This window comes from Phyllobates terribilis, unplaced genomic scaffold (assembly GCF_046119375.1).
Source record: "Phyllobates terribilis strain yellow unplaced genomic scaffold, ASM4611937v1 Scaffold_11__3_contigs__length_659146591, whole genome shotgun sequence".
Lineage (NCBI taxonomy): Eukaryota > Metazoa > Chordata > Amphibia > Anura > Dendrobatidae > Phyllobates > Phyllobates terribilis.
Window position 1 is genome coordinate 415,655,799 of NW_027362771.1, and position 23,346 is coordinate 415,679,144.

Genomic DNA, 23,346 nt, shown 5'->3' on the forward strand with positions numbered 1-23,346 from the left:
AGTTTAATATTCCTGGTAGACAACCATACCTGATCGTTCACACTTAGGTCCGGACCAGACACTCTCCTCCTATCAGCCATACGTTTGTATCGGTTCCCCATAGTATTCAGATTCTTCAGCACCCCTCTCCATACTGAAGCGAGAGATGAGGAAAATCGTTCCTCCTCCGGAACCCCCGAAGAGCCCCCCCTACTGAAAGTACAAAACTGGGGGTGAAAACCATATGCCCCAAAAAACGGGGACTTACCAGTGGACTCGCTTCGCCTATTATTGAGAGCAAACTCTGCCAGAGGTAGGAAAGAAGCCCAGTCCTCCTGGTTCTCTGACACAAAACACCGAAGATATGTCTCCAAGCTCTGGTTCATACGTTCCGTCTGACCATTGGTCTGAGGATGAAAAGCCGACGAGAATGACAAATGCATCCCCCGCCGTGCACAAAACGCCTTCCAGAACTTGGACACAAACTGAGACCCCCGATCAGACACCACCTCGGAGGGTACCCCGTGAAGCCTCACAATCTCCCCAATGAACACCTGCGCAAGAGTTTTAGCATTAGGGAGAGCCGGAAGAGCGATAAAATGTGCCATCTTGCTGAACCTGTCCACTACAACGAGTATGACCGTTTTACCCGAAGACGGAGGGAGGTCCGTAATAAAGTCCATAGACAGATGAGTCCAAGGACGCTCCGGGATCTTCAAAGGTAAGAGGGCCCCAGACGGACGGGTATGTGAGGTCTTAGAGCGCGCACAAACCCCACAGGACGCGACAAAAGTTACCACCTCTTTATGTAAGTTAGGCCACCAAAACCGACGCGAGAGGAGATCCACAGTTGCTTTACTCCCCGGGTGTCCTGCAAAAACTGAGTTATGGTGTGCCTCGATCACCTTTTGTCGCAACTGATCTGGAACGAACAGTCTCCCCGGAGGTCCAACAGGGGCGTCCCCCTGAGCCTCCAATATCTCCTCCTCCAGCTCAGAGCATACTGCCGAAACCACCACCCCCTCCTGAAGAACAGGAATCGGGTCGTCCGTATTCCCGGCCCCAGGGAAACTACGAGATAAGGCATCCGCCTTTACATTTTTAGACCCAGGACGATATGTAACGACGAAATTAAACCTGGTAAAAAACAATGACCACCTAGCTTGTCTGGGATTCAGACGTTTAGCGGACTCCAGATATAGCAGGTTCTTGTGATCGGTGATGACGGTGACCGGATGAACTGCCCCCTCCAAAAAATGGCGCCACTCCTCAAAAGCTAACTTAATGGCCAGGAGTTCCCTATTGCCGACATCGTAATTCCTCTCAGCGGACGACAATTTTTTAGAGAAAAAGGCGCACGGATGCCACTTACCAGGGGACGAACCCTGTGACAATACTGCTCCCACCCCTACCTCGGAAGCGTCTACCTCTACAAAGAATGGCTGAGACGCATCAGGTTGAATGAGTATGGGTGCCGAGGCAAAACATTTTTTCAAGGAGGAGAATGCTTGACAAGCCTTGTCAGACCACCTAGAAAAATCCGTCCCCTTTTTAGTCATGTCTGTGAGAGGCTTAACCACGGACGAGAAATTACGAATGAACTTCCGGTAATAGTTAGCAAACCCCAGGAAACGTTGTAGTGCCTTAAGATTCTCCGGCCGATCCCACTCAAGAACTGCCCGCACTTTCCCAGGGTCCATACGAAAACCGGACGCAGAAACCAGGAAGCCTAAAAACTGGAGTTCCTGTACGGCGAACACACACTTTTCCCACTTGGCATACAGTTTATTATCCCGCAAGATCTGTAACACCTGTCTAACGTGCTCCTGATGAGACACCAGATCCGGCGAGTAAATTAAGATATCATCCAGATATATGACAACAAACTGTCCCACCAGGTGGCGAAAAATATCATTAACAAAGTGTTGAAACACCGCCGGGGCATTAGTCAGACCGAATGGCATGACAAGGTTCTCATAATGCCCCTCCGGAGTGTTAAAAGCCGTCTTCCACTCATCCCCCTCCTTCATCCTAATCAAATTGTACGCCCCCCTGAGATCCAACTTAGAGAACCATTTGGCGCCCACGATCTGATTAAAGAGATCGGGAATAAGTGGGAGCGGATACGGATCTCGGACCGTAATCCGATTAAGTTCACGGAAATCCAGGCAAGGGCGTAGGCCTCCATCTTTCTTCTTAACAAAGAAGAACCCCGCGGCCACCGGTGAAGATGAAGGTCTAATATGCCCCTTAGCCAGACTTTCAGAAATATAATCCTTCATGGCCTGCCTCTCAGGACCAGAAAGGTTATACAACCTAGCTTTAGGTAACTTGGCCTCAGGGAGCAGTTTTACAGAACAGTCATACTCGCGATGAGGAGGTAGTTCCTGACACCCATTCTCCGAGAATACATCCTCAAAGTCTGCCAGAAATGGAGGTAAGACCCAAGGAGTAACCGCACCGATGACCGTGTTCATGCAGTTTTTATTACAGAATTTACTCCATTGGCTTATCTCTCTGGTTTGCCAATTAATAACAGGGTTATGCTTAGCTAACCAAGGAAGGCCCAACACTATAGGAGTGGGAAGACCCTCCAACACGTAGCAAGACAACAGTTCTTTATGTATTGCCCCCACTTGAAGTTTTACACCATGCACAGCTTGCAAAAAACTTCCCTGACCGAGAGGCCTGGCATCGATCGAGAATATGGGGATGGGTTTAGCCAACTCACTCAATCGCATACCTTGAACCCGGGCAAACCGAGCATCAACCAGATTAGCCCCGGCCCCACTATCCAGAAGAACAGATATCCTCTCAGTTCTCGTACCCACCACCACCTCCGCCGGTACGAGAAACTGAGACGAACCTAGGGACGAAATACCTACTCCCAGATTGCCGTCCACCACACAACCTGGGATCAACAGTTTTTTCGACGACTCTTTACTCAGCAAGGGGCGGGATGGACACCCCCCAATAAAATGTCCCTTTTTCCCGCAGAGGAAACACCTTCCTGTCTTATGGCGCACCACCGGTCCCCTTCCCCGAAATGATGTCCCTCCTAATTGCATAGGCTCCTCCGGACTGACCAGGGGAACCACCATATGAGGGGACCTTGTAAGAGGTGGAGACATTACAGGGGGTAGAGTTATCCCGCACCTCTCCCGAAGCCGTCTGTCAACGCGAATAGCAAGGGCCATAGCGGCTTCCAGTGACGCGGGAGAGTCATACTGTGCCAACACATCCTGTAATTTGTCGGATAAACCATGACAAAACTGGCTCCTAAGAGCCGGGTCATTCCACTGGGTGTCCGTGGCCCACCTACGGAACTCCGAACAGAATTCCTCCGCCGGACGATCTCCCTGCTGAATCCTACGTAACTTAGACTCAGCAAGGGAGATCCGATCTGGGTCATCATATACGAGTCCCAAAGCAGCGAAAAACCTATCCACTGACTGGAGAACTGGGGAGCTAGGGGGAAGAGAGAACGCCCAAGATTGTGGGTCCCCTTGTAGGAGCGAGATGACAATTCCCACCCTTTGTTCTTCACTGCCCGATGACCGAGGCCGCAGCCGAAAGTACAATTTGCATGCCTCCCGGAAAACAAAAAACTTGTCCCGCCCCCCAGTGAACCTGTCAGGGAGAGCTACTTTAGGTTCTGGTCCGGCTTGCTCCAGAGGATGCAAAACCTTGGACCTAACGTCCGCCAGCCCCATGGACAAACTCTGCAACTGCTGAGCTAGACCGGCTACTGGATCCATGGTAGCTGGAGAAAAACTAAGTTGGTCGGTGAAAATGTCACACTGTCACAGAATACTGGAGGTAGGGGGCCTAAGCTGACCCTAAGCTGGGGCCCTGACTAATCCCTCATCCTGGAGGTACTGTTAAAGGTACAGAGGTCCAGGCCGCCAGCGTAACCCCTACCTCCTGAGGATCCCTGCACCACAGTAATCTAGTCCTGAGAAGGACCCCGATCACAACAATTGGGAACCAGCGATAATATGCCCACACACAGTATTTAGACGAACGAGACAGTACAAGGGAAAAACCAAAACCACCTTGCATACAACTTCAACAAAACTACAACAGAGGGAACACCAACGGGAAAGGAGATAAATGATAAAGCGAGGAAAGGGAAATAACACTTTCAAATACACTTATCTCAGCAACTCCAAACACCACGATCCGCTCTGTAAGTCTGAATGAAAAGCTTTCACCGACACCTCACAAACAGACCTGCAGGAATATAAAGGAGTCTCACTAACGAAGCATTGATTGCAGCTGGGCGAGGCTGGACCTCAGCTAGCCCAGAGAGAGAGAGAATTAACTCCTTCACTGCCGAGAAAACACAAAGCACCAACAAGTCAGCTGCGAGAAGTCAGGCTGTGTACTCGTGACGATCTTCGTGGCAACACACCCGTGACAAGGCCACACTACTAAATTCCCACATTTCACGACTACTTGCGCTCGAAATGTTGCCTTTTAGGCTCGTGGAGACGGAAGCATTCCGCAACCTGATGGCTGAACGTCCCTCGGTACTCGGTCCCCAGCCGCCACTATTTCTCTCGGTGTGCCGTCCCCGCATTACACAAGCACGTGTCCCAAAACAGCCATGCTCTCAACAACGCAGTTACCGGTAAAGTCCACCTAACCATGGACACGTGGACAAGTGCTTGTGGGCAGGGAAGGTACATCTCGCTGACGGCACACTGGGTTAACATAGTGGAAGCCGGGACCCAGTCGGACCTTGGGACGGAACACGTCCTCCCGACGCCGAGGATTGCGGGCCCTAGGTCAATCAGGGTTGCCCCCACAGTCTACAGCTCCTGCACCTCATCCTCCTCCTCCTCTTCAGCCTCCATCTCCGAAATGACCACATCAGTCACAAGCTGGAAGCACTGCAGCACTGCCTCGGCCAAGAGGCAACAGGCTGTGCTGGAGCTAATATGCTTAGGTGAAAAAACGCACAATGCTGAAGAGTTGTGGACAGCTCTGAAAGAGCAGGCAGATCTGTGGCTCGCACCGCTGAACCTACAGCCAGGCATGGTCCTGTGTAACAATGGCCGGAACCTGGTGGTGACTCTGAGGCGAGGCGAGCTCACACATGTACCATGCCTGGCCCATGTGCTTAACCTCGTGGTTCAGCGGTTTCTCAAATCCTACCCGGAGCTGCCGGATCTGCTTGTTAAAGTACGCCGCCTGTGTGCCCAATTTAGAAAGTCACCTGCAGCTTCCGCCTCCTTGCCGTGTTTCAGCAGCGTTGGCAGCTTCCGGCTCACAGACTGGTGTGTGATGTCCCCACGCGTTGGAACTCTACACTGCTGATGTTGGGAAGGATTTGTGAGCAGAAGAGCGCAGTTGTTGAGTACCAGCATCAACAACACCGTCGGTATTCAGTTCAGACTCCACACATAAGGCCTCAGGAGTGGACATGGATGTCAGACATGTGTACCATCCTCCAAAACTTTGAGGATTCCACCAAGATGGTGAGCGGCGATGACGCCATAATTAGCGTCACCATCCCGCTTCTCTGTCTTCTGAAACGCTCTCTGTTCACAATCAAAGAGGATGCATTGCAGGTGGAGCACGATGAGATGGAGCAAGGAACCATACAGAGTGATTACACACAGCCAAGCCTCATCTCATCCCAACGTGGATTGGGTGACAATGAGGAAGAGGAGGAGGAGGAAGGACAGGAGTTAGTTTCATGCATTATAGATGGTACTACCTGCACAGCTGTCATACCGTCTGTTCAGCGTGGATGGCCAGAGGACAGAGAGGAGGAGAGCATGGTCAGTCATCCTCTTGGTGAGGACACGGAAGTCTTGCCTGTTAGTAGTCTGGCACGCACAGCTGAGTTTATGTTATGCTGCCTTTCCCATGACCCTCGCGTTCTCAAAATTTTGGGTGACAGTCATTACTGATTGGTGACACTTCTAGACCCACACTACAAGGAGAACTTTATATCTCTTATTCCTGAGACGGACAGGTCTACAAAAATGGGGCAGTACCCGAAGGCCCTTGTTGCGGAACTATTAAAAAAATTGCCATCTGAAAACGCTGGCGGCAGAGGGCACACTTCGTTGGACAACCAAGAAGTACAGGCGAGAGAGACACAACTTCAATCCAGCAGAGGCAGGGGAACACTGTCAACGTTCTGGGACAGTTTTCTGAGACCCACCCAGCTTACAGGCCCTGAGGCGCGGGGTACTCTCACAAGGAGTGCAAAGTTTGGGAAGATGCTGAGGGAGTACCTTGCCAACCGTACCAATGTCCTCCGTGATTCCTCTGTGCCTTATAATTATTGGGCATCCAAGCTGGATACGTGGAATGAACTGGCTCTCTATGCCTTGGGGGTTCTGGCCTGCCCTGCCGCCAGCGTTTTATCAGAGCGGTTTTTAGTGCCGCTGGTGGAATTATAACTGATAAGCGCATCCGCCTGTCAACTGAAAATGCTGACAGGCTGACTCTTATAAAAATGAACAAGGGCTGGATTGGGCCAGACTTCTCAACACCACCGAATGATAGCAGCGTAGCATAAACTCAAATCCAGTGTCTTTTCTTGGGAAGTGTATTCCCATGCACCTTTTCACACCCACACATGGGTAAACGCTTCCTGATTTTGGCTATTTGCTCTTGTCCTCCTCCTTCTCCTCATCCTCCACCACATCACCAGGGTGACCGTGGCCCGTGATGCAACACCCACATAATTTTTTTTACAGTGTGTTCATGTATAACCCCCAGGGGTAAATGTTTGTCAGCCCATACACTTAGTGCATCGGCATTACAAGTAAAGGAGGCCCGCTCCTTTCTAATGGGAACATTTTTTTATGAGGCCATCCTCCATGTCTCTTCCAAGGGTCATTGAAGTGTCTCCAAATTTTTGGCAGCCCTTGCATTCACTGCATACGCCAACAATATGGGAGACTCTCCTTTCTAATGGGAATTTGTTGTTACTGTGGCCCTGCTCTATGTGTCTTTAAATTCTTAGTGGGGTTTTTCCTAAAATTAGTCAACCTTTGGACTCACTGCATACCCTATAACTGTATAGCAGACTCTCTCCTTTCTAATGGGAACATGTCGTACCTTGTTACTGTGGCCCTGCTCTGTGTCTTTAAATTCTTAGTGGGGTTTTTCCTAAAATTGGTCAGCCGTTGGACTCACTGCATACCCTATAACTGTATAGCAGACTCTCTCCTTTCTAATGGGAACATGTCGTACCTTGTTACTGTGGCCCTGCTCTGTGTGTCTTTAAATTCTTAGTGGGGTTTTTCCTAAAATTGGTCAGCCGTTGGACTCACTGCATAACATATAACTGTATAGCAGACTCTCTACTTTCTAATGGGAACATGTCGTACCTTGTTACTGTGGTACTGCTCCGTGTGTCTTTAAATTCTTAGTGGGGTTTTTCCTAAAATTGGTCAGCCGTTGGACTCACTGCATACCCTATAACTGTATAGCAGACCTTCTCCTTTCTAATGGGAACATGTCGTACCTTGTTACTGTGGCCCTGCTCTGTGTGTCTTTAAATTCTTAGTGGGGTTTTTCCTAAAATTGGTCAGTCGTTGGACTCACTGCATACCCTATAACTGTATAGCAGACTCTCTCCTTTCTAATGGGAATATGTCGTACCTTGTTACTGTGGCCCTGCTGTGTGTCTTTAAATTCTTAGTGGGGTTTTTCCTAAAATTGGTCAGCCGTTGGACTCACTGCATACCATATAACTGTATAGCAGACCCTCTCCTTTCTAATAGGAACATGTCGTACTCATTACTGTGGCCCTGCTCTGTGTGTCTTTAAATTCTTAGTGGGGTTTTTCCTAAAATTGGTCAGCCATTGGACTCACTGCATACCCTATAACTGTATAGCAAACCCTCTCCTTTCTAATGGGAATATGTCGTACCTTGTTACTGTGGCCCTGCTGTGTGTCTTTAAATTCTTAGTGGGGTTTCTCCTAAAATTGGTCAGCCGTTGGACTCACTGCATACCCTATAACTGTATAGCAGACCCTCTCCTTTCTAATGTTAACATGTCGTACCTTGTTACTGTGGCCCTGCTCTATTTGTCTTTAAATTCTTAGTGGGGTTTTTCCCAAATTTTGGGAGCCCTCGCAGTCACAGCATGGGCATTACCACTATAGGAGACCCGCTCCTTTATAATGGGAACATTTTTTTTACTGAGACCATTCTCTATGTCTCTTCAAAGGGGTATTGGATTGCGTCCAAATTTTTGGCAGCCCTTGCAGTCACTAGATACGCAATAACAGTATAGGAGGCCCACTTGTTAATAATGGGAACAACAAAACATAGCCGGCTGATGGCTCTCTAACAATAGCGATGGCCGACTGCTGGCCTTTTAAGAATAGTAAGGGCCGTCTGATGTCCCTATAAAAATAGGCTTTATGACTTTCAGATTCCCTCCATCATAAATAAAACAGGATGTGTCTGATGATGTGTCACACACCACGTTGCCAGATAAGGTTGTAAAATGTTAAAATGGCTGTAACATACCTGGCGGCGTCCTTGCATAGTGGTCCATCTCCGACTGTGCAAGAGCACGCACTTGATCTCCAATCCAGAATGTCTCTCTGGCTTCCCTCTGTCTGTTTGCTTCTGTTTCTGCTGCTTAAGGGCGGCGCCCGATCACTTCCTGCTTTTTGTACCTGCTGCAGGCACACCCCTTGTGTGTCCTCAGCCTATTGCTGTCTGTCACCTGGTATTTAAACCAGCTGCTCCAATTAACCCATGCCTGAGCATTGTGTTTCATTCAGTGTGCTCTCTCACTCTGAATGTGCCAGGTCCCCTTCTGTGTTTGCTTGCCTGCGGCGGTTCTAGCCTGCTCTGCCTTTGCTCACCGCTCCGGCGGTTCTGGCCTGCTCTGACCCTTTGCTCACTGCTCCGGCAGTCTTGCTCTGCTCTGACCCTTTGCTCACTGCTCCGGCAGTCTTGCTCCGCTCTGACCCTTTGCTCACTGCTCCGGCAGTCTCGCTCCTCTCTGACCCTTTGCTCACTGCTCCGGCAGTCTCGCTCCGCTCTGACCCTTTGCTCACTGCTCCGGCAGTCTCGCTCCGCTCTGACCCTTTGCACACTGCTCCGGCAGTCTCGCTCCGCTCTGACCCTTTGCTCACTGCTCCGGCAGTCTCGCTCCGCTCTGACCCTTTGCTCACTGCTCCAGCAGTCTCGCTCCGCTCTGACCCTTTGCTCACTGCTCCGGCAGTCTCGCTCCGCTCTGACCCTTTGCTCACTGCTCCGGCAGTCTCGCTCCGCTCTGACCCTTTGCTCACTGCTCCGGCAGTCTCGCTCCGCTCTGACCCTTTGCTCACTGCTCCGGCAGTCTCGCTCCGCTCTGACCCTTTGCTCACTGCTCCGGCAGTCTCGCTCCGCTCTGACCCTTTGCTCACTGCTCCGGCAGTCTCGCTCTGCTCTGACTACTCTTGCTCACCGCTCCAGACGGCCTCGTCCTGCTCTACTCTCGCTCACCGCTCCAGGCGGCCTCGTCTTGCCCTGCTCTCGCTCACCACTCCGGGCGGCCTTACTCTGCTGTGTTTGTCCGCCACATCTGTGGTTCTGTTCCTGAGTCCCAGTGTGTACTGGGTCCTATCCCGCCTGTGTTCCTACCTGCTAGTGCCTCCCTGTCTGCACTCTAGCCGTGCTTGCCTGTACCCCCCTGCCTGCATACCCGCTTGCCTGCATACCAGTCGTGCCTGCCTATACCCACCAGTCTGTGTGCCAGCCTAACCTGTCTGTTCCTGTATTCCCCTGTGTGGGTCAACAGCCGTGTCCGGGGTCTGTCCTGGAGTAGCACCTGGTCCCTCTGCTCGGTTCCTCCTTGGTGCACTGGCGTCGTATGCCGTCGTGCGACCCTGGTCGGATTGGGTGAATACCTAGTTACGCCCCTCCAGGCATTCACTCTCCGGCACGGTCCAGTGGAATCACACGCACATGCCGCTCAGCCCGGGCGTGTGCATTACAGCATGCTCAGGCCATGGTTCCCGTTGAGCCCCACGGCCTTCGCTCTCTGAGACGTTTTTCCAGCGAATACGTGCATTAAAAATAAATAAAAAAATATATATATATTTTTTTTTTCTTTAGCTGAGTTCCAGGCGAATTACGCACCCGTCCAGATGGATCTTTCTGCACTCGTTCCAGCGGATCCGCCACGGTACTATGGGGATCCAAGACAGAGTCGTGCATTTGTGGAGCAATGCATGCTACACTTCAAGTTCTACCCTCTTTGTTTTCCCACCGATCGGGCTAAGGTGGGATTCATGATGTCTTACCTAGCGGGTGATGCCTTGAAATGGATCACCCCCCTATGGGACGCACAGGATCCTATCGTCCTGGACATAATGGCCTTCCTGGTGGCCTTTCTAATGGTCTTCGATGATCCTAACCCGGAGGCTCCTGCTGAAGCTTCACTTCCCAATATCCCGGAGCAGCCCCGATGGGTAATGTGTGTGGGTAGCGCACTAGTCCTCCTGCCCGAAGAGACTACTGCCCATCCAGAACCCTTCGGGGTGCTACCTGGTAGCAAATGGACAGAGTCTTCCCTATACTCTGTACCTGATACCTCGCCCGCTTCGTCCAGTGAGTCCGACCTAGTGTACTCCAAAGCAGAGGTTAGCCCCGAGTCTCTACACCCCTTCGACCAGGCGGAGGACCTCCAGTTGTCTCCTGAACCCTTCAGGATGCTACCCGATAGCGAATGGACAGAGACTCTCCTATACTCGGTACCTGAGACCTCGCCCGCTTCGTCCAGTGAGTCCGACCTAGTGTTCTCCGAAGCAGAGGTTACCCCCGAGTCTCTACACCCTTCCGATCAGGCGGAGGATCTCCAGTTGTCTCCTGAACCCTTCGGGGTGCTACCTGGTAGCGAAAGGACAGAGACTCTCCTATACTCTTTACCTGATACCTCGCTCGCTTCGTCCAGTGAGTCCAACCTAGTGTACTCCGAAGCAGAGGTTATTCCCGAGTCTCTACACCCCTCCGACCAGGCGGAGGACCTCCAGTTGTCTCCAGAACCCTTCGGGGTGCCACCTGGTGGTGAATGGACAGACTTTCCTATACTCGGCACCCGATACCTCGCCTGCTTCGTCCAGTGAGTCCGACCTAGTGTTTTCTGAAGCAGAGGTTACCCCCGAGTCTCTGCACTCCTCTGACCCGGCAGAGGACCTCCAGGTGTCTCCTGAACCCTTCGGGGTGCTACTTGATAGCGAATGGACAGAGACTCTCCTATACTCGGTACCTGATACCTCGTCTGCTTCATCTAGTGAGTCTGAACAAGTGTACTCCGAAGCGGAGGTTACCCCCTAGTCTCTGCCCCCCTCCAACCCGGCGAAGGACTTCCAGTTGTCTTCTGTACCCTCTGGGGTGCCACCTGAAAATATGTGGAGAGAGACTTCCTTGTGTGCTGTTCCTGGTACTCCACCCGTTTCGTCTGTTGCTGAGGATGGCTGGATAGGAGGTAGCATCCTAGATAACCAGATGAGACCAGTTTTTCCTGTGGACAGTGGAAGTGATCTCCTTGAAGTGAAGGATTGGCCCTCGAATTCCCTGTGGAAGATTCTGGCAGGCCTGAAGAAGAGGGGGCGTAAGGGGGGGTACTGTAACATACCTGGCGGCGTCCTTGCATAGTGGTCCATCTCCCACTGTGCAAGAGCGCGCACTTGATCTCCAATCCAGAATGTCTCTCTGGCTTCCCTCCATGCTGTCTGTTTGCTTCTGTTTCTGCTGCTTAAGGGCGGCGCCCGATCACTTCCCGCTTTTTGTACCTGCTGCAGGCACACCCCTTGTGCGTCCTCAGCCTATTGCTGTCTGTCACCTGGTATTTAAACCAGCTGCTCCAATTAACCCATGCCTGAGCATTGTGTTTCATTCAGTGTGCTCTCTCACTCTGAATGTGCCAGGTCCCCTTCTGTGTTTGCTTGCCTGCCCTTCCTGGAGGCTGTATTTCCAGGCCTGTCTAAACACGCTCCTTGCCTGTTCGTTCCGCCTTCTAGGGGACGCATACCTAGACCCGCTCCTGTATCTTGTCTGTCCTGTCTGAACACGCTCCTAGGATGTTCCTCCCGCCTTCTAGGGGTTGCATACCTAGACCCGCTCCTGTATCTTGCTACTGTGTCTGTTCTTGTCTGTATACTCTTCTAGCCTGTTTCCTGTGTTTCTCTATGTCCGTACCTTTCCTTTTTCTGCAGTCTGTACTCGTACCTAACTCCTGCTCGTTGTCACTGTACTTCCGTTTCTGAGTTTGTGGTCCACTCGCTACTTCACTGTAAGTACCCTGTGGGCATCTGGTTCTGCCTTTCCCTTCCTGCCTGTTCCGTGTGTACAGAGCCCTGTCCCCCCTGCTCTGCCTTGCTCACCGCTCCGGCGGTTCTAGCCTGCTCTGCCTTGCTCACCACTCCGGCGGTTCTAGCCTGCTCTGCCTTGCTCACCGCTCCGGTGGTTCTAGCCTGCTCTGCCTTGCTCACCGCTCCGGCGGTTCTAGCCTGCTCTGCCTTGCTCACCGCTTCGGCGGTTCTAGCCTGCTCTGCCTTGCTCACCGCTCCGGCGGTTCTAGCCTGCTCTGCCTTTGCTCACCGCTCCGGCGGTTCTGGCCTGCTCTGACCCCTTGCTCACTGCTCCGGCAGTCTCGCTCCGCTCTGACCCTTTGCTCACTGCTCCGGCAGTCTCGCTCCGCTCTGACCCTTTGCTCACTGCTCCGGCAGTCTCGCTCCACTATGACCCTTTGCTCACTGCTCCGGCAGTCTCGCTCCGCTCTGACCCTTTGCTCACTGCTCCGGCAGTCTCGCTCCGCTCTGACCCTTTGCTCACTGCTCCGGAAGTCTCGCTCTGCTTTGACCCTTTGCTCACTGCTCCGGCAGTCTCGCTCCGCTCTGACCCTTTGCTCACTGCTCCGGCAGTCTCGCTCCGTTCTGACCCTTTGCTCACTGCTCCGGCAGTCTCGCTCCGCTCTGACCCTTTGCTCACTGCTCCGGCAGTCTCGCTCCGCTCTGACCCTTTGCTCACTGCTCCGGCAGTCTCGCTTCGCTCTGACCCTTTGCTCACTGCTCCTGCAGTCTCGCTCCGCTCTGACCCTTTGCTCACTGCTCCGGCAGTCTCGCTCCCCTCTGACCCTTTGCTCACTGCTCCTGCAGTCTCGCTCCGCTCTGACCCTTTGCTCACTGCTCCGGCAGTCTCGCTCCGCTCTGACCCTTTGCTCACTGCTCCGGCAGTCTCGCTCTGCTCTGACCCTTTGCTCACTGCTCCGGCAGTCTCGCTCCGCTCTGACCCTTTGCTCACTGCTCCGGCAGTCTCGCTCTGCTCTGACTACTCTTGCTCACCGCTCCAGGCGGCCTTGTCCTGCTCTACTCTCGCTCACCGCTCCAGGCGGCCTCGTCTTGCCCTGCTCTCGCTCACCGCTCCAGGCGGCCTCGTCTTGCCCTGCTCTCGCTCACCACTCCAGGCGGCCTTACTCTGCTGTGTTTGTCCGCCACATCTGTGGTTCTGTTCCTGAGTCCCAGTGTGTACTGGGTCCTATCCCGCCTGTGTTCCTACCTGCTAGTGCCTCCCTGTCTGCACTCTAGCCGTGCTTGCCTGTACCCCCCTGCCTGCATACCCGCCTGCATACCAGTCGTGCCTGCCTATACCCACCAGTCTGTGTGCCAGCCTAACCTGTCTGTTCCTGTATTCCCCTGTGTGGGTCAACAGCCGTGTCCGGGGTCTGTCCTGGAGCAGCACCTGGTCCCTCTGCTCGGTTCCTCCTTGGTGCACTGGCGTCGTATGCCGTCGTGCGACCCTGGTCGGATCGGGTGAATACCTAGTTACGCCCCTCCAGGCATTCACTCTCCGGCACGGTCCAGTGAAATCATACGCACACGCCGCTCAGCCTGGGCGTGTGCATTACAATGGCATTTCCCGGTGAATGCATTTGTCTTAAAAAATAACATAAAAAAAACAAAACAATAGGATCTTTATTTAGTATAAAAAACAGCGTCACCAATTTAACCTTAATGTAATCACATTGTTCAGCTCATGCACCTCCTCCTCCATCTCCGAAATGACCACATCAGTCACAAGCTGACAGCACTGCAGCACTGCCTTGGCCAAGCGGCAACAGGCTGTGCTTAATTAACATGCTTAATGCTTAGTTGAAAAACCGCCCAGCGCTGCAGAGTTGTTGAAAGCAGTAACACAGCAGCCTGATCTGTGGCTCTCACCGCTGAACATACAGCCAGGCATGGTCGTGTGTGACAATGGGCGGAATCTGGTGACGGAGAAATGATAGCCGGGGTAGATACGGTTTCCCTCTATGCCAGTCCTTTCACCGACCTAAAGAATATGGCTGTGGTGAAATACAACTCCCACTGAGAAGCTGTTTCATATTGAAAAACATTGTGCCCACCAGAGGATTTGATTCTGAGGGCTAACCTTTCTCACCCGTTCAAGAGCCCAATAGCAGCTGCAAAGTTAGCGCTATCATGAACTCTCTTGAGGTAGAAGCCAAGACACACCAGAGGATTCTCTGTTGGGACCGTCCAACCCTGCCGAGAAGCAGTCCTGGCTAAGAAAAGTGTGTAGGAAGGTTCCCGGACACTCTATGGCTGCTTTTATACTGAGGAGGAAACACACGCAAACACGGGGAGAACATACAAAGTCCTTGCGGATGTTGTACTTGCTGGGATTTGAATCCAGGATCCCAGCGCTGCAAGGCTTCAGTGCTAAACACTGATCTAATGTGCTGCCGTTCACCCTCTAATATCTAACAGGCTGGAGAAACTTGCACCTACTGCCACTCTATCTTCAGCTCCTTTGTGAGAAAATGTATTTGGGCAGCCACTCAGTCTACCAAATAAAATTCCTGAGAAGGAAATTGGGGATGGCTTTGCTACTGGTACTGGGGGCAGTGCTAATACCATGGCGTTGTACCATAGTTTGCTGGAAATATTCCAGGTTGGTAGGAGGCAAGAAAATTCCCACAGAAAAGTACCATCAGTAATGTTCAGGCCACATTTCAAGTGCAAGCAGCTTTAGAGGACTTCCCTGTAGAAATGACACGCAGGGTAGATACGATTTCCCTCTATGCCAGTCCTTTCACCGAGCTAAATACAACTTTTAGCAAAAAAAGGTGTGAACTGGCTCCGTACCGTCCCTGACCACATTCACCTGTCCACGTGTTTGTTGTTAGGCGGTCCTTCCCAGTAAGTGCACTGGGGAGGGCACGGGTAATGTTGTGGGACCCATGCTTGTGGAAGGCGGAGGCGATACAGGGAAATATAGTGGCGGCTGGGGACCGAGTATGGACACCCGGCCGCCGCCGGCATGAGGTTGTGAAAAGCTTCCGCCTCCACAAGTTTAAAAGGCCATATTTCAAGTGCAAAGAGCTGCCCAGAAATCTGGCAGTTTAGTGTTGCGGCCTGTGGGAGGGTGGGTGGCTGGCTGCATACTTGCACTTGCATTCCAAGCAACAGAAAACTAAGCAGATGGTGGCCTCTATCATCATCATGGCCTCACCTCGGCACTATGAACTCTCCTAAAAGAGAAGCCAGGGCCCGCCCGTGGAGTCTCCGGTTGTCTGGTGGGCCTGTCCAACCCTGCCGAAAAGCAGCCCTGGCTAAGAAAAGTGTGGGGGAAGGTTCCTGGACAATCAATGGCTGCTTTTTTAATGTGGATTGGCCATGCTTATGCATGTTATTTCTCAAAACGCATTACAGATCAGGCCATTGTCCAACTCTGTATTCAAGAAATTAAATGCGCAAAGAAAGATGTGCGTGTGTCAAAGTGACGCGCCCCCTGGGTTGTGGGGTACTCGGTAGCCGGGCCGGTCGTTGCTAGGAGAGATGTCACAGTGGCGGTGACCCGGCCCGTGACCCAGGGCGGGCAATAAAAGGGATTTTAAAGAAAAGGATTATAGTTTTTATGTTTAATGTTCGTGATGCCACCTGTGGTATGCGGCTATATGGAGCCGCTGCTGCGGAGCAGGTCCTCTGGAGCTGTTGGTAATGCAGCAGAGTTGGTTCAGCTCTCCACAGGTAGAGCTAAGCTCCAGGGCGGTGCGGTGATGGTTAATGATGAAGTAACTGTTGTGCAGTGCAGTGCAGGGGATGATGGCGCAGCAATAATTCACAAAGACAGTGGGGTGCAGTCTTCAGGGTTTACTCACGATTATCACGTTGCTCCTGGTTACAAATGCAGTTCATAACCACCCACGTCGTCCGGTGCTTACTCAGGGAGGGGTTCAGCAAACCCTCAGGTAATTCAAGAGCACTTAGGGGACCCCTTTCTGTGTTCCCCTCCTGGTGGTCTTCCTGCGCTGGCTCTCACCCTCCTGCCCTGCGCCTCGCAAACAATGTCCCAAGCCGGTAACCTCAGATCTTGGCGGGCAACCCGGAGTTCCCTGGATCCTGTGTGGCTACCTTTTTGGCGAGTAATTGCGGCTGTGGCAACTACACCCTGGAAATGTAGAAGCCTCCGGTTTCTAGCTGAATATTGCAATTCTCACTAGTTAGGGGCCGGTCCCTTTGGCGGCCTGATCCTTCCACTCCTGGTAGATTCGGCCATACGGGTGGCCTCCAGCACTTCCCGTACCCGTAGGATCCACTCTTTCCTTCTGGAGCCTTTCTCCCTGCTCCTCTCTTCCCTTCAGTCTCTCTTCCTGGGCCTCTCTCACTCAGACCCGCTCCTCCCGAGCAGAGCTCCTGCTCCTTTCACTGTCCTCTAACTGAACTGCACTAAACCGAACACACACCCAAGATATCTTCCCTTTTTTATATCCTTCTGCTCTAGAGCTTCCCTGATCTGCTTCCTCCACCCACACCCACTACATGGTTCCCCCTCTCTTGGTTCCCCCCACTCCAGCCAGGGGCAGGGCTCAGCAGCGGAGCAGTGCATCTTGCCCCTCCTGCTGGTCTGGAGTGGTGTAGTGTTGGATGCAGGTGTTTGGGTCCCGGGCAGTACTCCATCCTTACCTGAGAATGGGATACTACACCTCTGTGGTGACTAAACCCACAGGGGCGCCACAAAAGCACCACCGACAAGTGCGAGTTGATGTTGGACGGGCTGCCATTGCTTCTGCAACAAGCTCAATTACAGGACTTCCTGGGAGAAATGACACGCAGGGTAGATACGGTTTCCCTCTATGCCAGTCCTTTCACCGAGCTAAATACAACTCTTAGCAAAAAAAGGTGTGGACTGGCTCCGTACCGTCCCTGGCCACATTCACCTGTCCACGTGTTTGTTGTTAGGCGGTCCTTCCCAGTAATTGAACTGGGGAGGGCACGGGTAATGCTGTGGGACCCGTGCTTGTGGAAGGCGGAGGCGATACAGGGAAATATAGTGGCGGCTGGGGACCAAGTATGGACACCCGGCCGCAGCTGGCATGAGGTTATGAAAAGCTTCCGCCTCCACAAGCCTAAAAGGCCACATTTCAAGTGCAAGCAGCTGTCAAAAATTTGGCAGTATAATATTGCAGCCTGTGGGTGGGTGGCTGCCTGCATACTTGCGCTTGCATTCCTAGGAATGGGGTAGGGACAACTGAACGCTGCAGTGGGACAAGAACGTGGACGGTGATTGTTGCAAGTCTGCAACGACAGGTGCATGGCGGGAGGCATCTTCGCATGCGCCAAGGATCACTTATGATGGGCACACTTTTAGACAGTGACCTGGGAGTCAGAGATGCTTCCAGAGGTCTTCCCCCTGCTGTTCCCATGTCTTTTCAGCACTGTATGCATGTGTCTGATGATGTGTCACACACCACATGGCCAGATAAGGTTGTAAAATGTTAAAATGACATTTCCTGGTGAATGCATTTGTCTTGGTTGAAAGCAATGCAAAAGTGCATCAAAAACGCTACGTGTGAACATAGCCCAAGGTGTGGAGGAGTATTTTTGTTTTTGGTTATTTATTTTGCCTTATATACAAGTCATTAACCTGGAAAGGATGTTCCTTAACATATTTCCCAGGAAAATCCATTTTGGTTTCGTTTTTGTATGTTTTATTGGGACTCCATAAAAGTGGCGTAATACTCTGACCACGTTGTTGACAGCAGTGATCTGGGAGTCAGAGATGCTTCCAGGGGTCTTCCTCATGCTGTTCCCATGTCATTTGAGCGCTGTTCCCATCGATTTGGGCAATTTTTAGGCCCTCTGCAGACCGCCGGGGGGAGACGCCTGAAAAATGCTCGAGTTTCCCATAGACTTACATTGGGCTCGTTGCTCGGGTCGAGCACCCGAGTATTCCAATTTGCTCTACCCGAGCAACGAGTGCCCGAGCATTTTAGTGCTCGCTCATCACTAGACCCAACCTCTATTGATTAGGTCTTGTAAATACTCTTTCACTTCACGGTGTAATGGTTTCGACACAGACATGTAACTTCAGGTTACTGGGGTCGTGTCTTTCAAATTGATTTTCAACTGCAACGACGGGATACAGCCTATATCAGAGTCATCTTTGGAGAATGCATGACACTCTTCCCTCAGCATCTGTTTAGCTACTGCTCGATCTTCAGCACACAAGTGTTTCAGGGGTACTGGGGGATCCCAAGACCCCGAGGTGGGTCGTGCAACTTCCTCCCCTGGGCAACTCCTGTTCCTTGGTGGGGAGACTCAATTCAGGGTAGACCCCTGGGTGGATCCAGTAGACCCCTGGGTGGGTCACACACTGGCTGGATATACCGTTTTAATGGTTTCAATGTGACCTAACACAGTCTTTGGATCCAGTCTAATTTCGTGTTTCGTAGTATTCATCACTGGTACTGTCTCTCGAGCAAACCCGCCAGTAGGAATCGTAAGCACAGTCTCACCTTGAACTAGGCCTTCTGGAAGTTCTGAGGAGTCTTTTGGCATGAACAGTCTTTTCTGGACTTTTCTTCCCGATTCTACCTGGACTCCACACCTCACCCCCACCATTTGGTTTGCAGGGATGATGGTTGGGTGCCAGCCTACCTTGACTTCTTTTAGGTCCATTGTATTCTGTGCTTTCTTTACTCTATGAATCACATTTTCCGCAACGGCGTTGGGTATGGCAAGTGATGTGGTAATTGCATCCACCACCAGCGTCCCTGACTTCTGTTTCGTGATGACCTCACTGATTACATTATAACCCAGGATAGGATCCTCTGCCACGTTCTGATCACTGGTCACGAGAAAAGGTACCAAAAGCTCAATGGTGTTACTGTTCTTCGTGGCCCTCAGTTGGAATGTCACATCCACCCAGCCTATGAAAGGGATTTCGGCCTGGTTGACAGCTTTGCCGTGGAGTTCCACTGGTCCTAAGAGTTCTTTTAGCGACCAAAGGCAGGTATGTAGCAGGTAGCGTACTTCTCCATTCTGCATTTAAAAGGTTTGCTTGGGTTCCTGTGTCCCACAGTGCTTTTACCAAGAGTCCATCTAGCTGGCCCTGTATAAAGCACCTTTCACCGATTAGGCTGATGAGGCTATCTTTACTGACCATCGAATCCCCCTCCCAGGAGTACATCGTTTGACCTCCGCACTGGGCATTAAGTAACTGATGCCCCTGTCTCTCTTGCAGCTGTTGTAGACAGGAACACACTTGGGGATAGTACTGATGTAGCCGTTTTACCTCATGTGCCGTTCTGGGGTTTGGTGAGATTTGGATTTGCTTTTGGGGCCTCCTCTGTGTTGCAGTTACCAGTCGCCCCGCACTGGCAACCTTCTGTCTTTTAACCCAAATGACCGTGACCATTGGCATTCCTTGGCATAATGTCCTTCCTCACCACATCTTAGACAGTGGACACACACCGTACTCTGATTTGATGAACGACACTGTTCACAAGCCTGGTATCTTCTGTTTTGGAACCCACTCCTGGGTCTGAGGGATACAGGTTCTGGCCTGGAACGAATCAACTTTTTCACCTCAATCAACTCGGCTCGCAGTTCTCCTATTACTTCCTCCCAGTCAGCACTGGTGGTCCTCTCTTTTGTTGGTGCATTAAGGTTCCCTCTCGGAGGTGGCACTGGAGGTTCTCCATGATTATCTTCAGACTGGCCAACGGGGGGGCTCCAACTTCAGCTGACTCATTTTTGTGATTTTAGGAGCGGAGCCTTTCTTTAACTTTTGTTCGCTCTCTGACTCCAAACTAGCTGCCTCATTCACTTTTTCAATTAGGACTTCGTCCAGAATGGCAGGATCTTCTAGGTACTGTTTCAACTGCAACTTGATGTCTTTGCTGATTAACCCCATTCCCAATGATCTCAAGAACTTCTTCTGGACTAGTCTAGCATCAAACCTCTCCTCCGCTTCTACATCTCTGGATGCAAACAACAGTCTATCCTTCAGTTTAATTACTCTGAACAAGAAACCTTGGGGTGATTCATTATTTTTCTATGAGAGGTTAATGAGTTGGTGGAATAATTCTGAAGTACTCTCTTCTTTATAGTGCCCTTTTAAAATCATCTTCAGCTGTTGCAAGGTCAATTGACTCTTCATTTCTAGCATACTACGGAGGTTCAATCCTGGGCTGATCGCTTTCACCACCCCCTCTACGATCTCATCTGGCTGGTAGCCTTTCTGTAAGCCTTATGGTGATTTGTGGTGTTAGAGAGGACTGTCTTCCTGATTTATCTAACCCGAGCAGGTTAAAGGTTCTGTCTGAGTCTGTCACCCATTCAGAGGTTTTGGTCGATTCCTGCAGGGCTGTTGTTAGAACTTTGAGTGGTCCTTTCAATTCTTGTAGTTCAGTCTGCGGATGGAGATTCCAGCTTTTGGTAATTGGTGCCGCCCCTCCATCCTCCAACGTCAACCTGGTTAGAAACTGTGTTAGCTCCTGGAGGAACGTCCCCATGATGTCTTCAGCTTCTTTCTCCCCCAGCTCATCCATTTTTGCATTAATGGCAGCTAACAGTTGTCTGTGGTTGTGTGCTTTAAAAATCTGTTCTTCTGACATCTTTATATGTTCTACTACTGTTCTCAATTCTTCACAGGTTAACTGAAGAAGCAGCTCACTAATTCTGTCCATTTCTATTTCCACATCCATTGCTGCTAGTGAGTTTTCTTTAGGGCTGGTCCCCTTTAACTGGTGTAGCAGAGTTGAGTTGAGGTGCTGTGCTTCTGTATTTTTTCCAGACAGTTTTCCTCTTCTCCCTCTACACGCTAATTCCCCCTCAGGACTCCCTATACAGGCCACCAATGTTACACGCATGCTGCTCGGTTCAGATAGGGGCGAGACAGGTTAGATGAATTCTTTGGAATCCAGGGCGACCATAGACCATGTGCTGCAGCTTCTCTCAGGCACACAGGGGTATTGACCCTCAGGCACAGACACGTAGGTTGTTTTACTTACTGACCAGACACACTTGACAAGAGTCCTCATAAACGGTAGAACAGTAGCATTTAATAAGAGGCCGCACAGCCAGTGCAAGTTAAGTCTTAGGAGCAGCAGGCTCCAGTGACAAACAGTACAGTTTCCTTAGCAGCACAGCAGATCACAGTCTTCCCAGTAGCACAGGACAGCACAGTTGTAATGCAAAGGCACATTAATGAACACTGCATTCCTTACAGCACAGTGAGATGGAGGAGGGGAAAGTTTGCTGATGGAGATGATCCCTGTGACACAATTTCTTCCAGTCCTTATCTTTCTGCCTGACAATACTCTGCACTGCTAGTTCAGGAACTCTACCTGACCTGTGCTTAGCTTCACTCCTGACTTGAATCCTTTTCACTTGCAGGGGCACTTCTGTGAGATACAGAACACACACACCACCTTTCTCTTCGGCTCCAGCCAGACAGTAAACAACTTTCCCACAATCCCCCTGGGACTCTGCTAAAACACTCCCTTCTCCTGTGACTGTGTTAACCCCTCTAGTTGCTGCATGCTTCTGGAGCACAACACTTTCTGTCTCCTGTGCTTGTGTTACTTCTAATAGTTGCTGAATGCTTTTAAAGCAACAGCACTACTTCTGCATGTCACATTGTGTCACAAGAATTAACATACCAAGTGCAAAAACAACATAAAATTAAGTAGAGATTAAAAGAATTCTGGCAATGTAATGAAGCATCATACAAAGAGGCTTTTCTTGCCTGGAGAAAATATTGGGTTCCAAGAGGACCATTTGGAATTATATTTAAGTAGAGACTTATTCTTTAAAGCTAAGTAGATTTCAAAGGAGTTATGAGAGAACATAATATCAATTATATCGGAAATAGAGGGAATATCCATCGATTTCCACTTTGCTCAATGTTTTCCTTGATGCACGTCCTGCCCATTCCTTCACTTGGTGCCAGATGTCCTCCCGCTTTGGCACGCTGGCCTTTTATATCAGGGAACTGCGTCATTAAGGTCACCTGCCCCAATGCTCCATTCAAACTCTTCCTCCCTGAAACTCTCCCTCTTCTGGTTGGTTTCACAAGGTCTCATTTGGACAGTAGATGGAAATCTTCTTGCACAAATGCTGCACAGCGCTGGGGATTCTTGTCTCTTATGTCGCATCTTCTTACATTATCCGTGGAAAAAAAGCACTTGGACCAGTGTTATTCAATGGGGCACTGGAGATGAGCGATTTCTTTCACTTACCGAAAGTGAAATGCATGTGAAAAAAATCTCAGCATGCACTAGTTGCCTCTGTAAATCGGAAGAGACTCACCCATTCAAGTCTATGAGTGCGTTAAAAAAAAAAAATTTGGTTGCCATACGGAGCCACAGTACAGCATCCGATTTTTACGGTTGGGAAACTGTCAATGGTCTTGTAAATGATTAATAGGTGCTGTAAAAACTAGATTATACATGAATGACAAATGAGAAAAAAATTGTCCCACTTTCTGCATGAAAGTCTGGCCAATTTTTTTTTTTATACACTCGTGTGAACATTCCCTAACTCCAGGTGTACACCACCATATTTTCTGTCTGAGTGTGATCTGACAAAACATCGGATTACACTTGGACCAATGTTATTCTATGGGGCTCCTCACATGTATGACTTTTTATTTGGACCAAGTTGGTGAGAGGGAAAAATCTCAGCATGTCCGAGTTTGATACGATTTTTGGCCATACAAGTAGTGTTGAGCAAATTTGTTCGGGATTTCAAATTCGGGTTTGTGTTCGGGGGTTCCGGCTTGTTCGCACCCAACAATCGGCTCCGCCCACGAACATCCCTGATTTGCCACGCTGTCACGCAGATAAGTAAGGAGGTGATATCGGGTCCAAAGAGGTAGATCTGTGTGTCATCAGCATATAGATTATACTGAAAGCCATGGGACTGTATGAGCTGTAGATGGAGAAGAGCAGGGGTCCTAGAACTGAACCTTGGGGGACATGGACAGATAGGGGGCGAGATGAGGAGGTGTGTGAGTGGGAGATGCTGAATGTCCGGTATGTTAGGTATGAAGAGATCCAAGATAGGGCCAAGTCTGTGATGCCAAGAGATGAGAGAATCTGTAG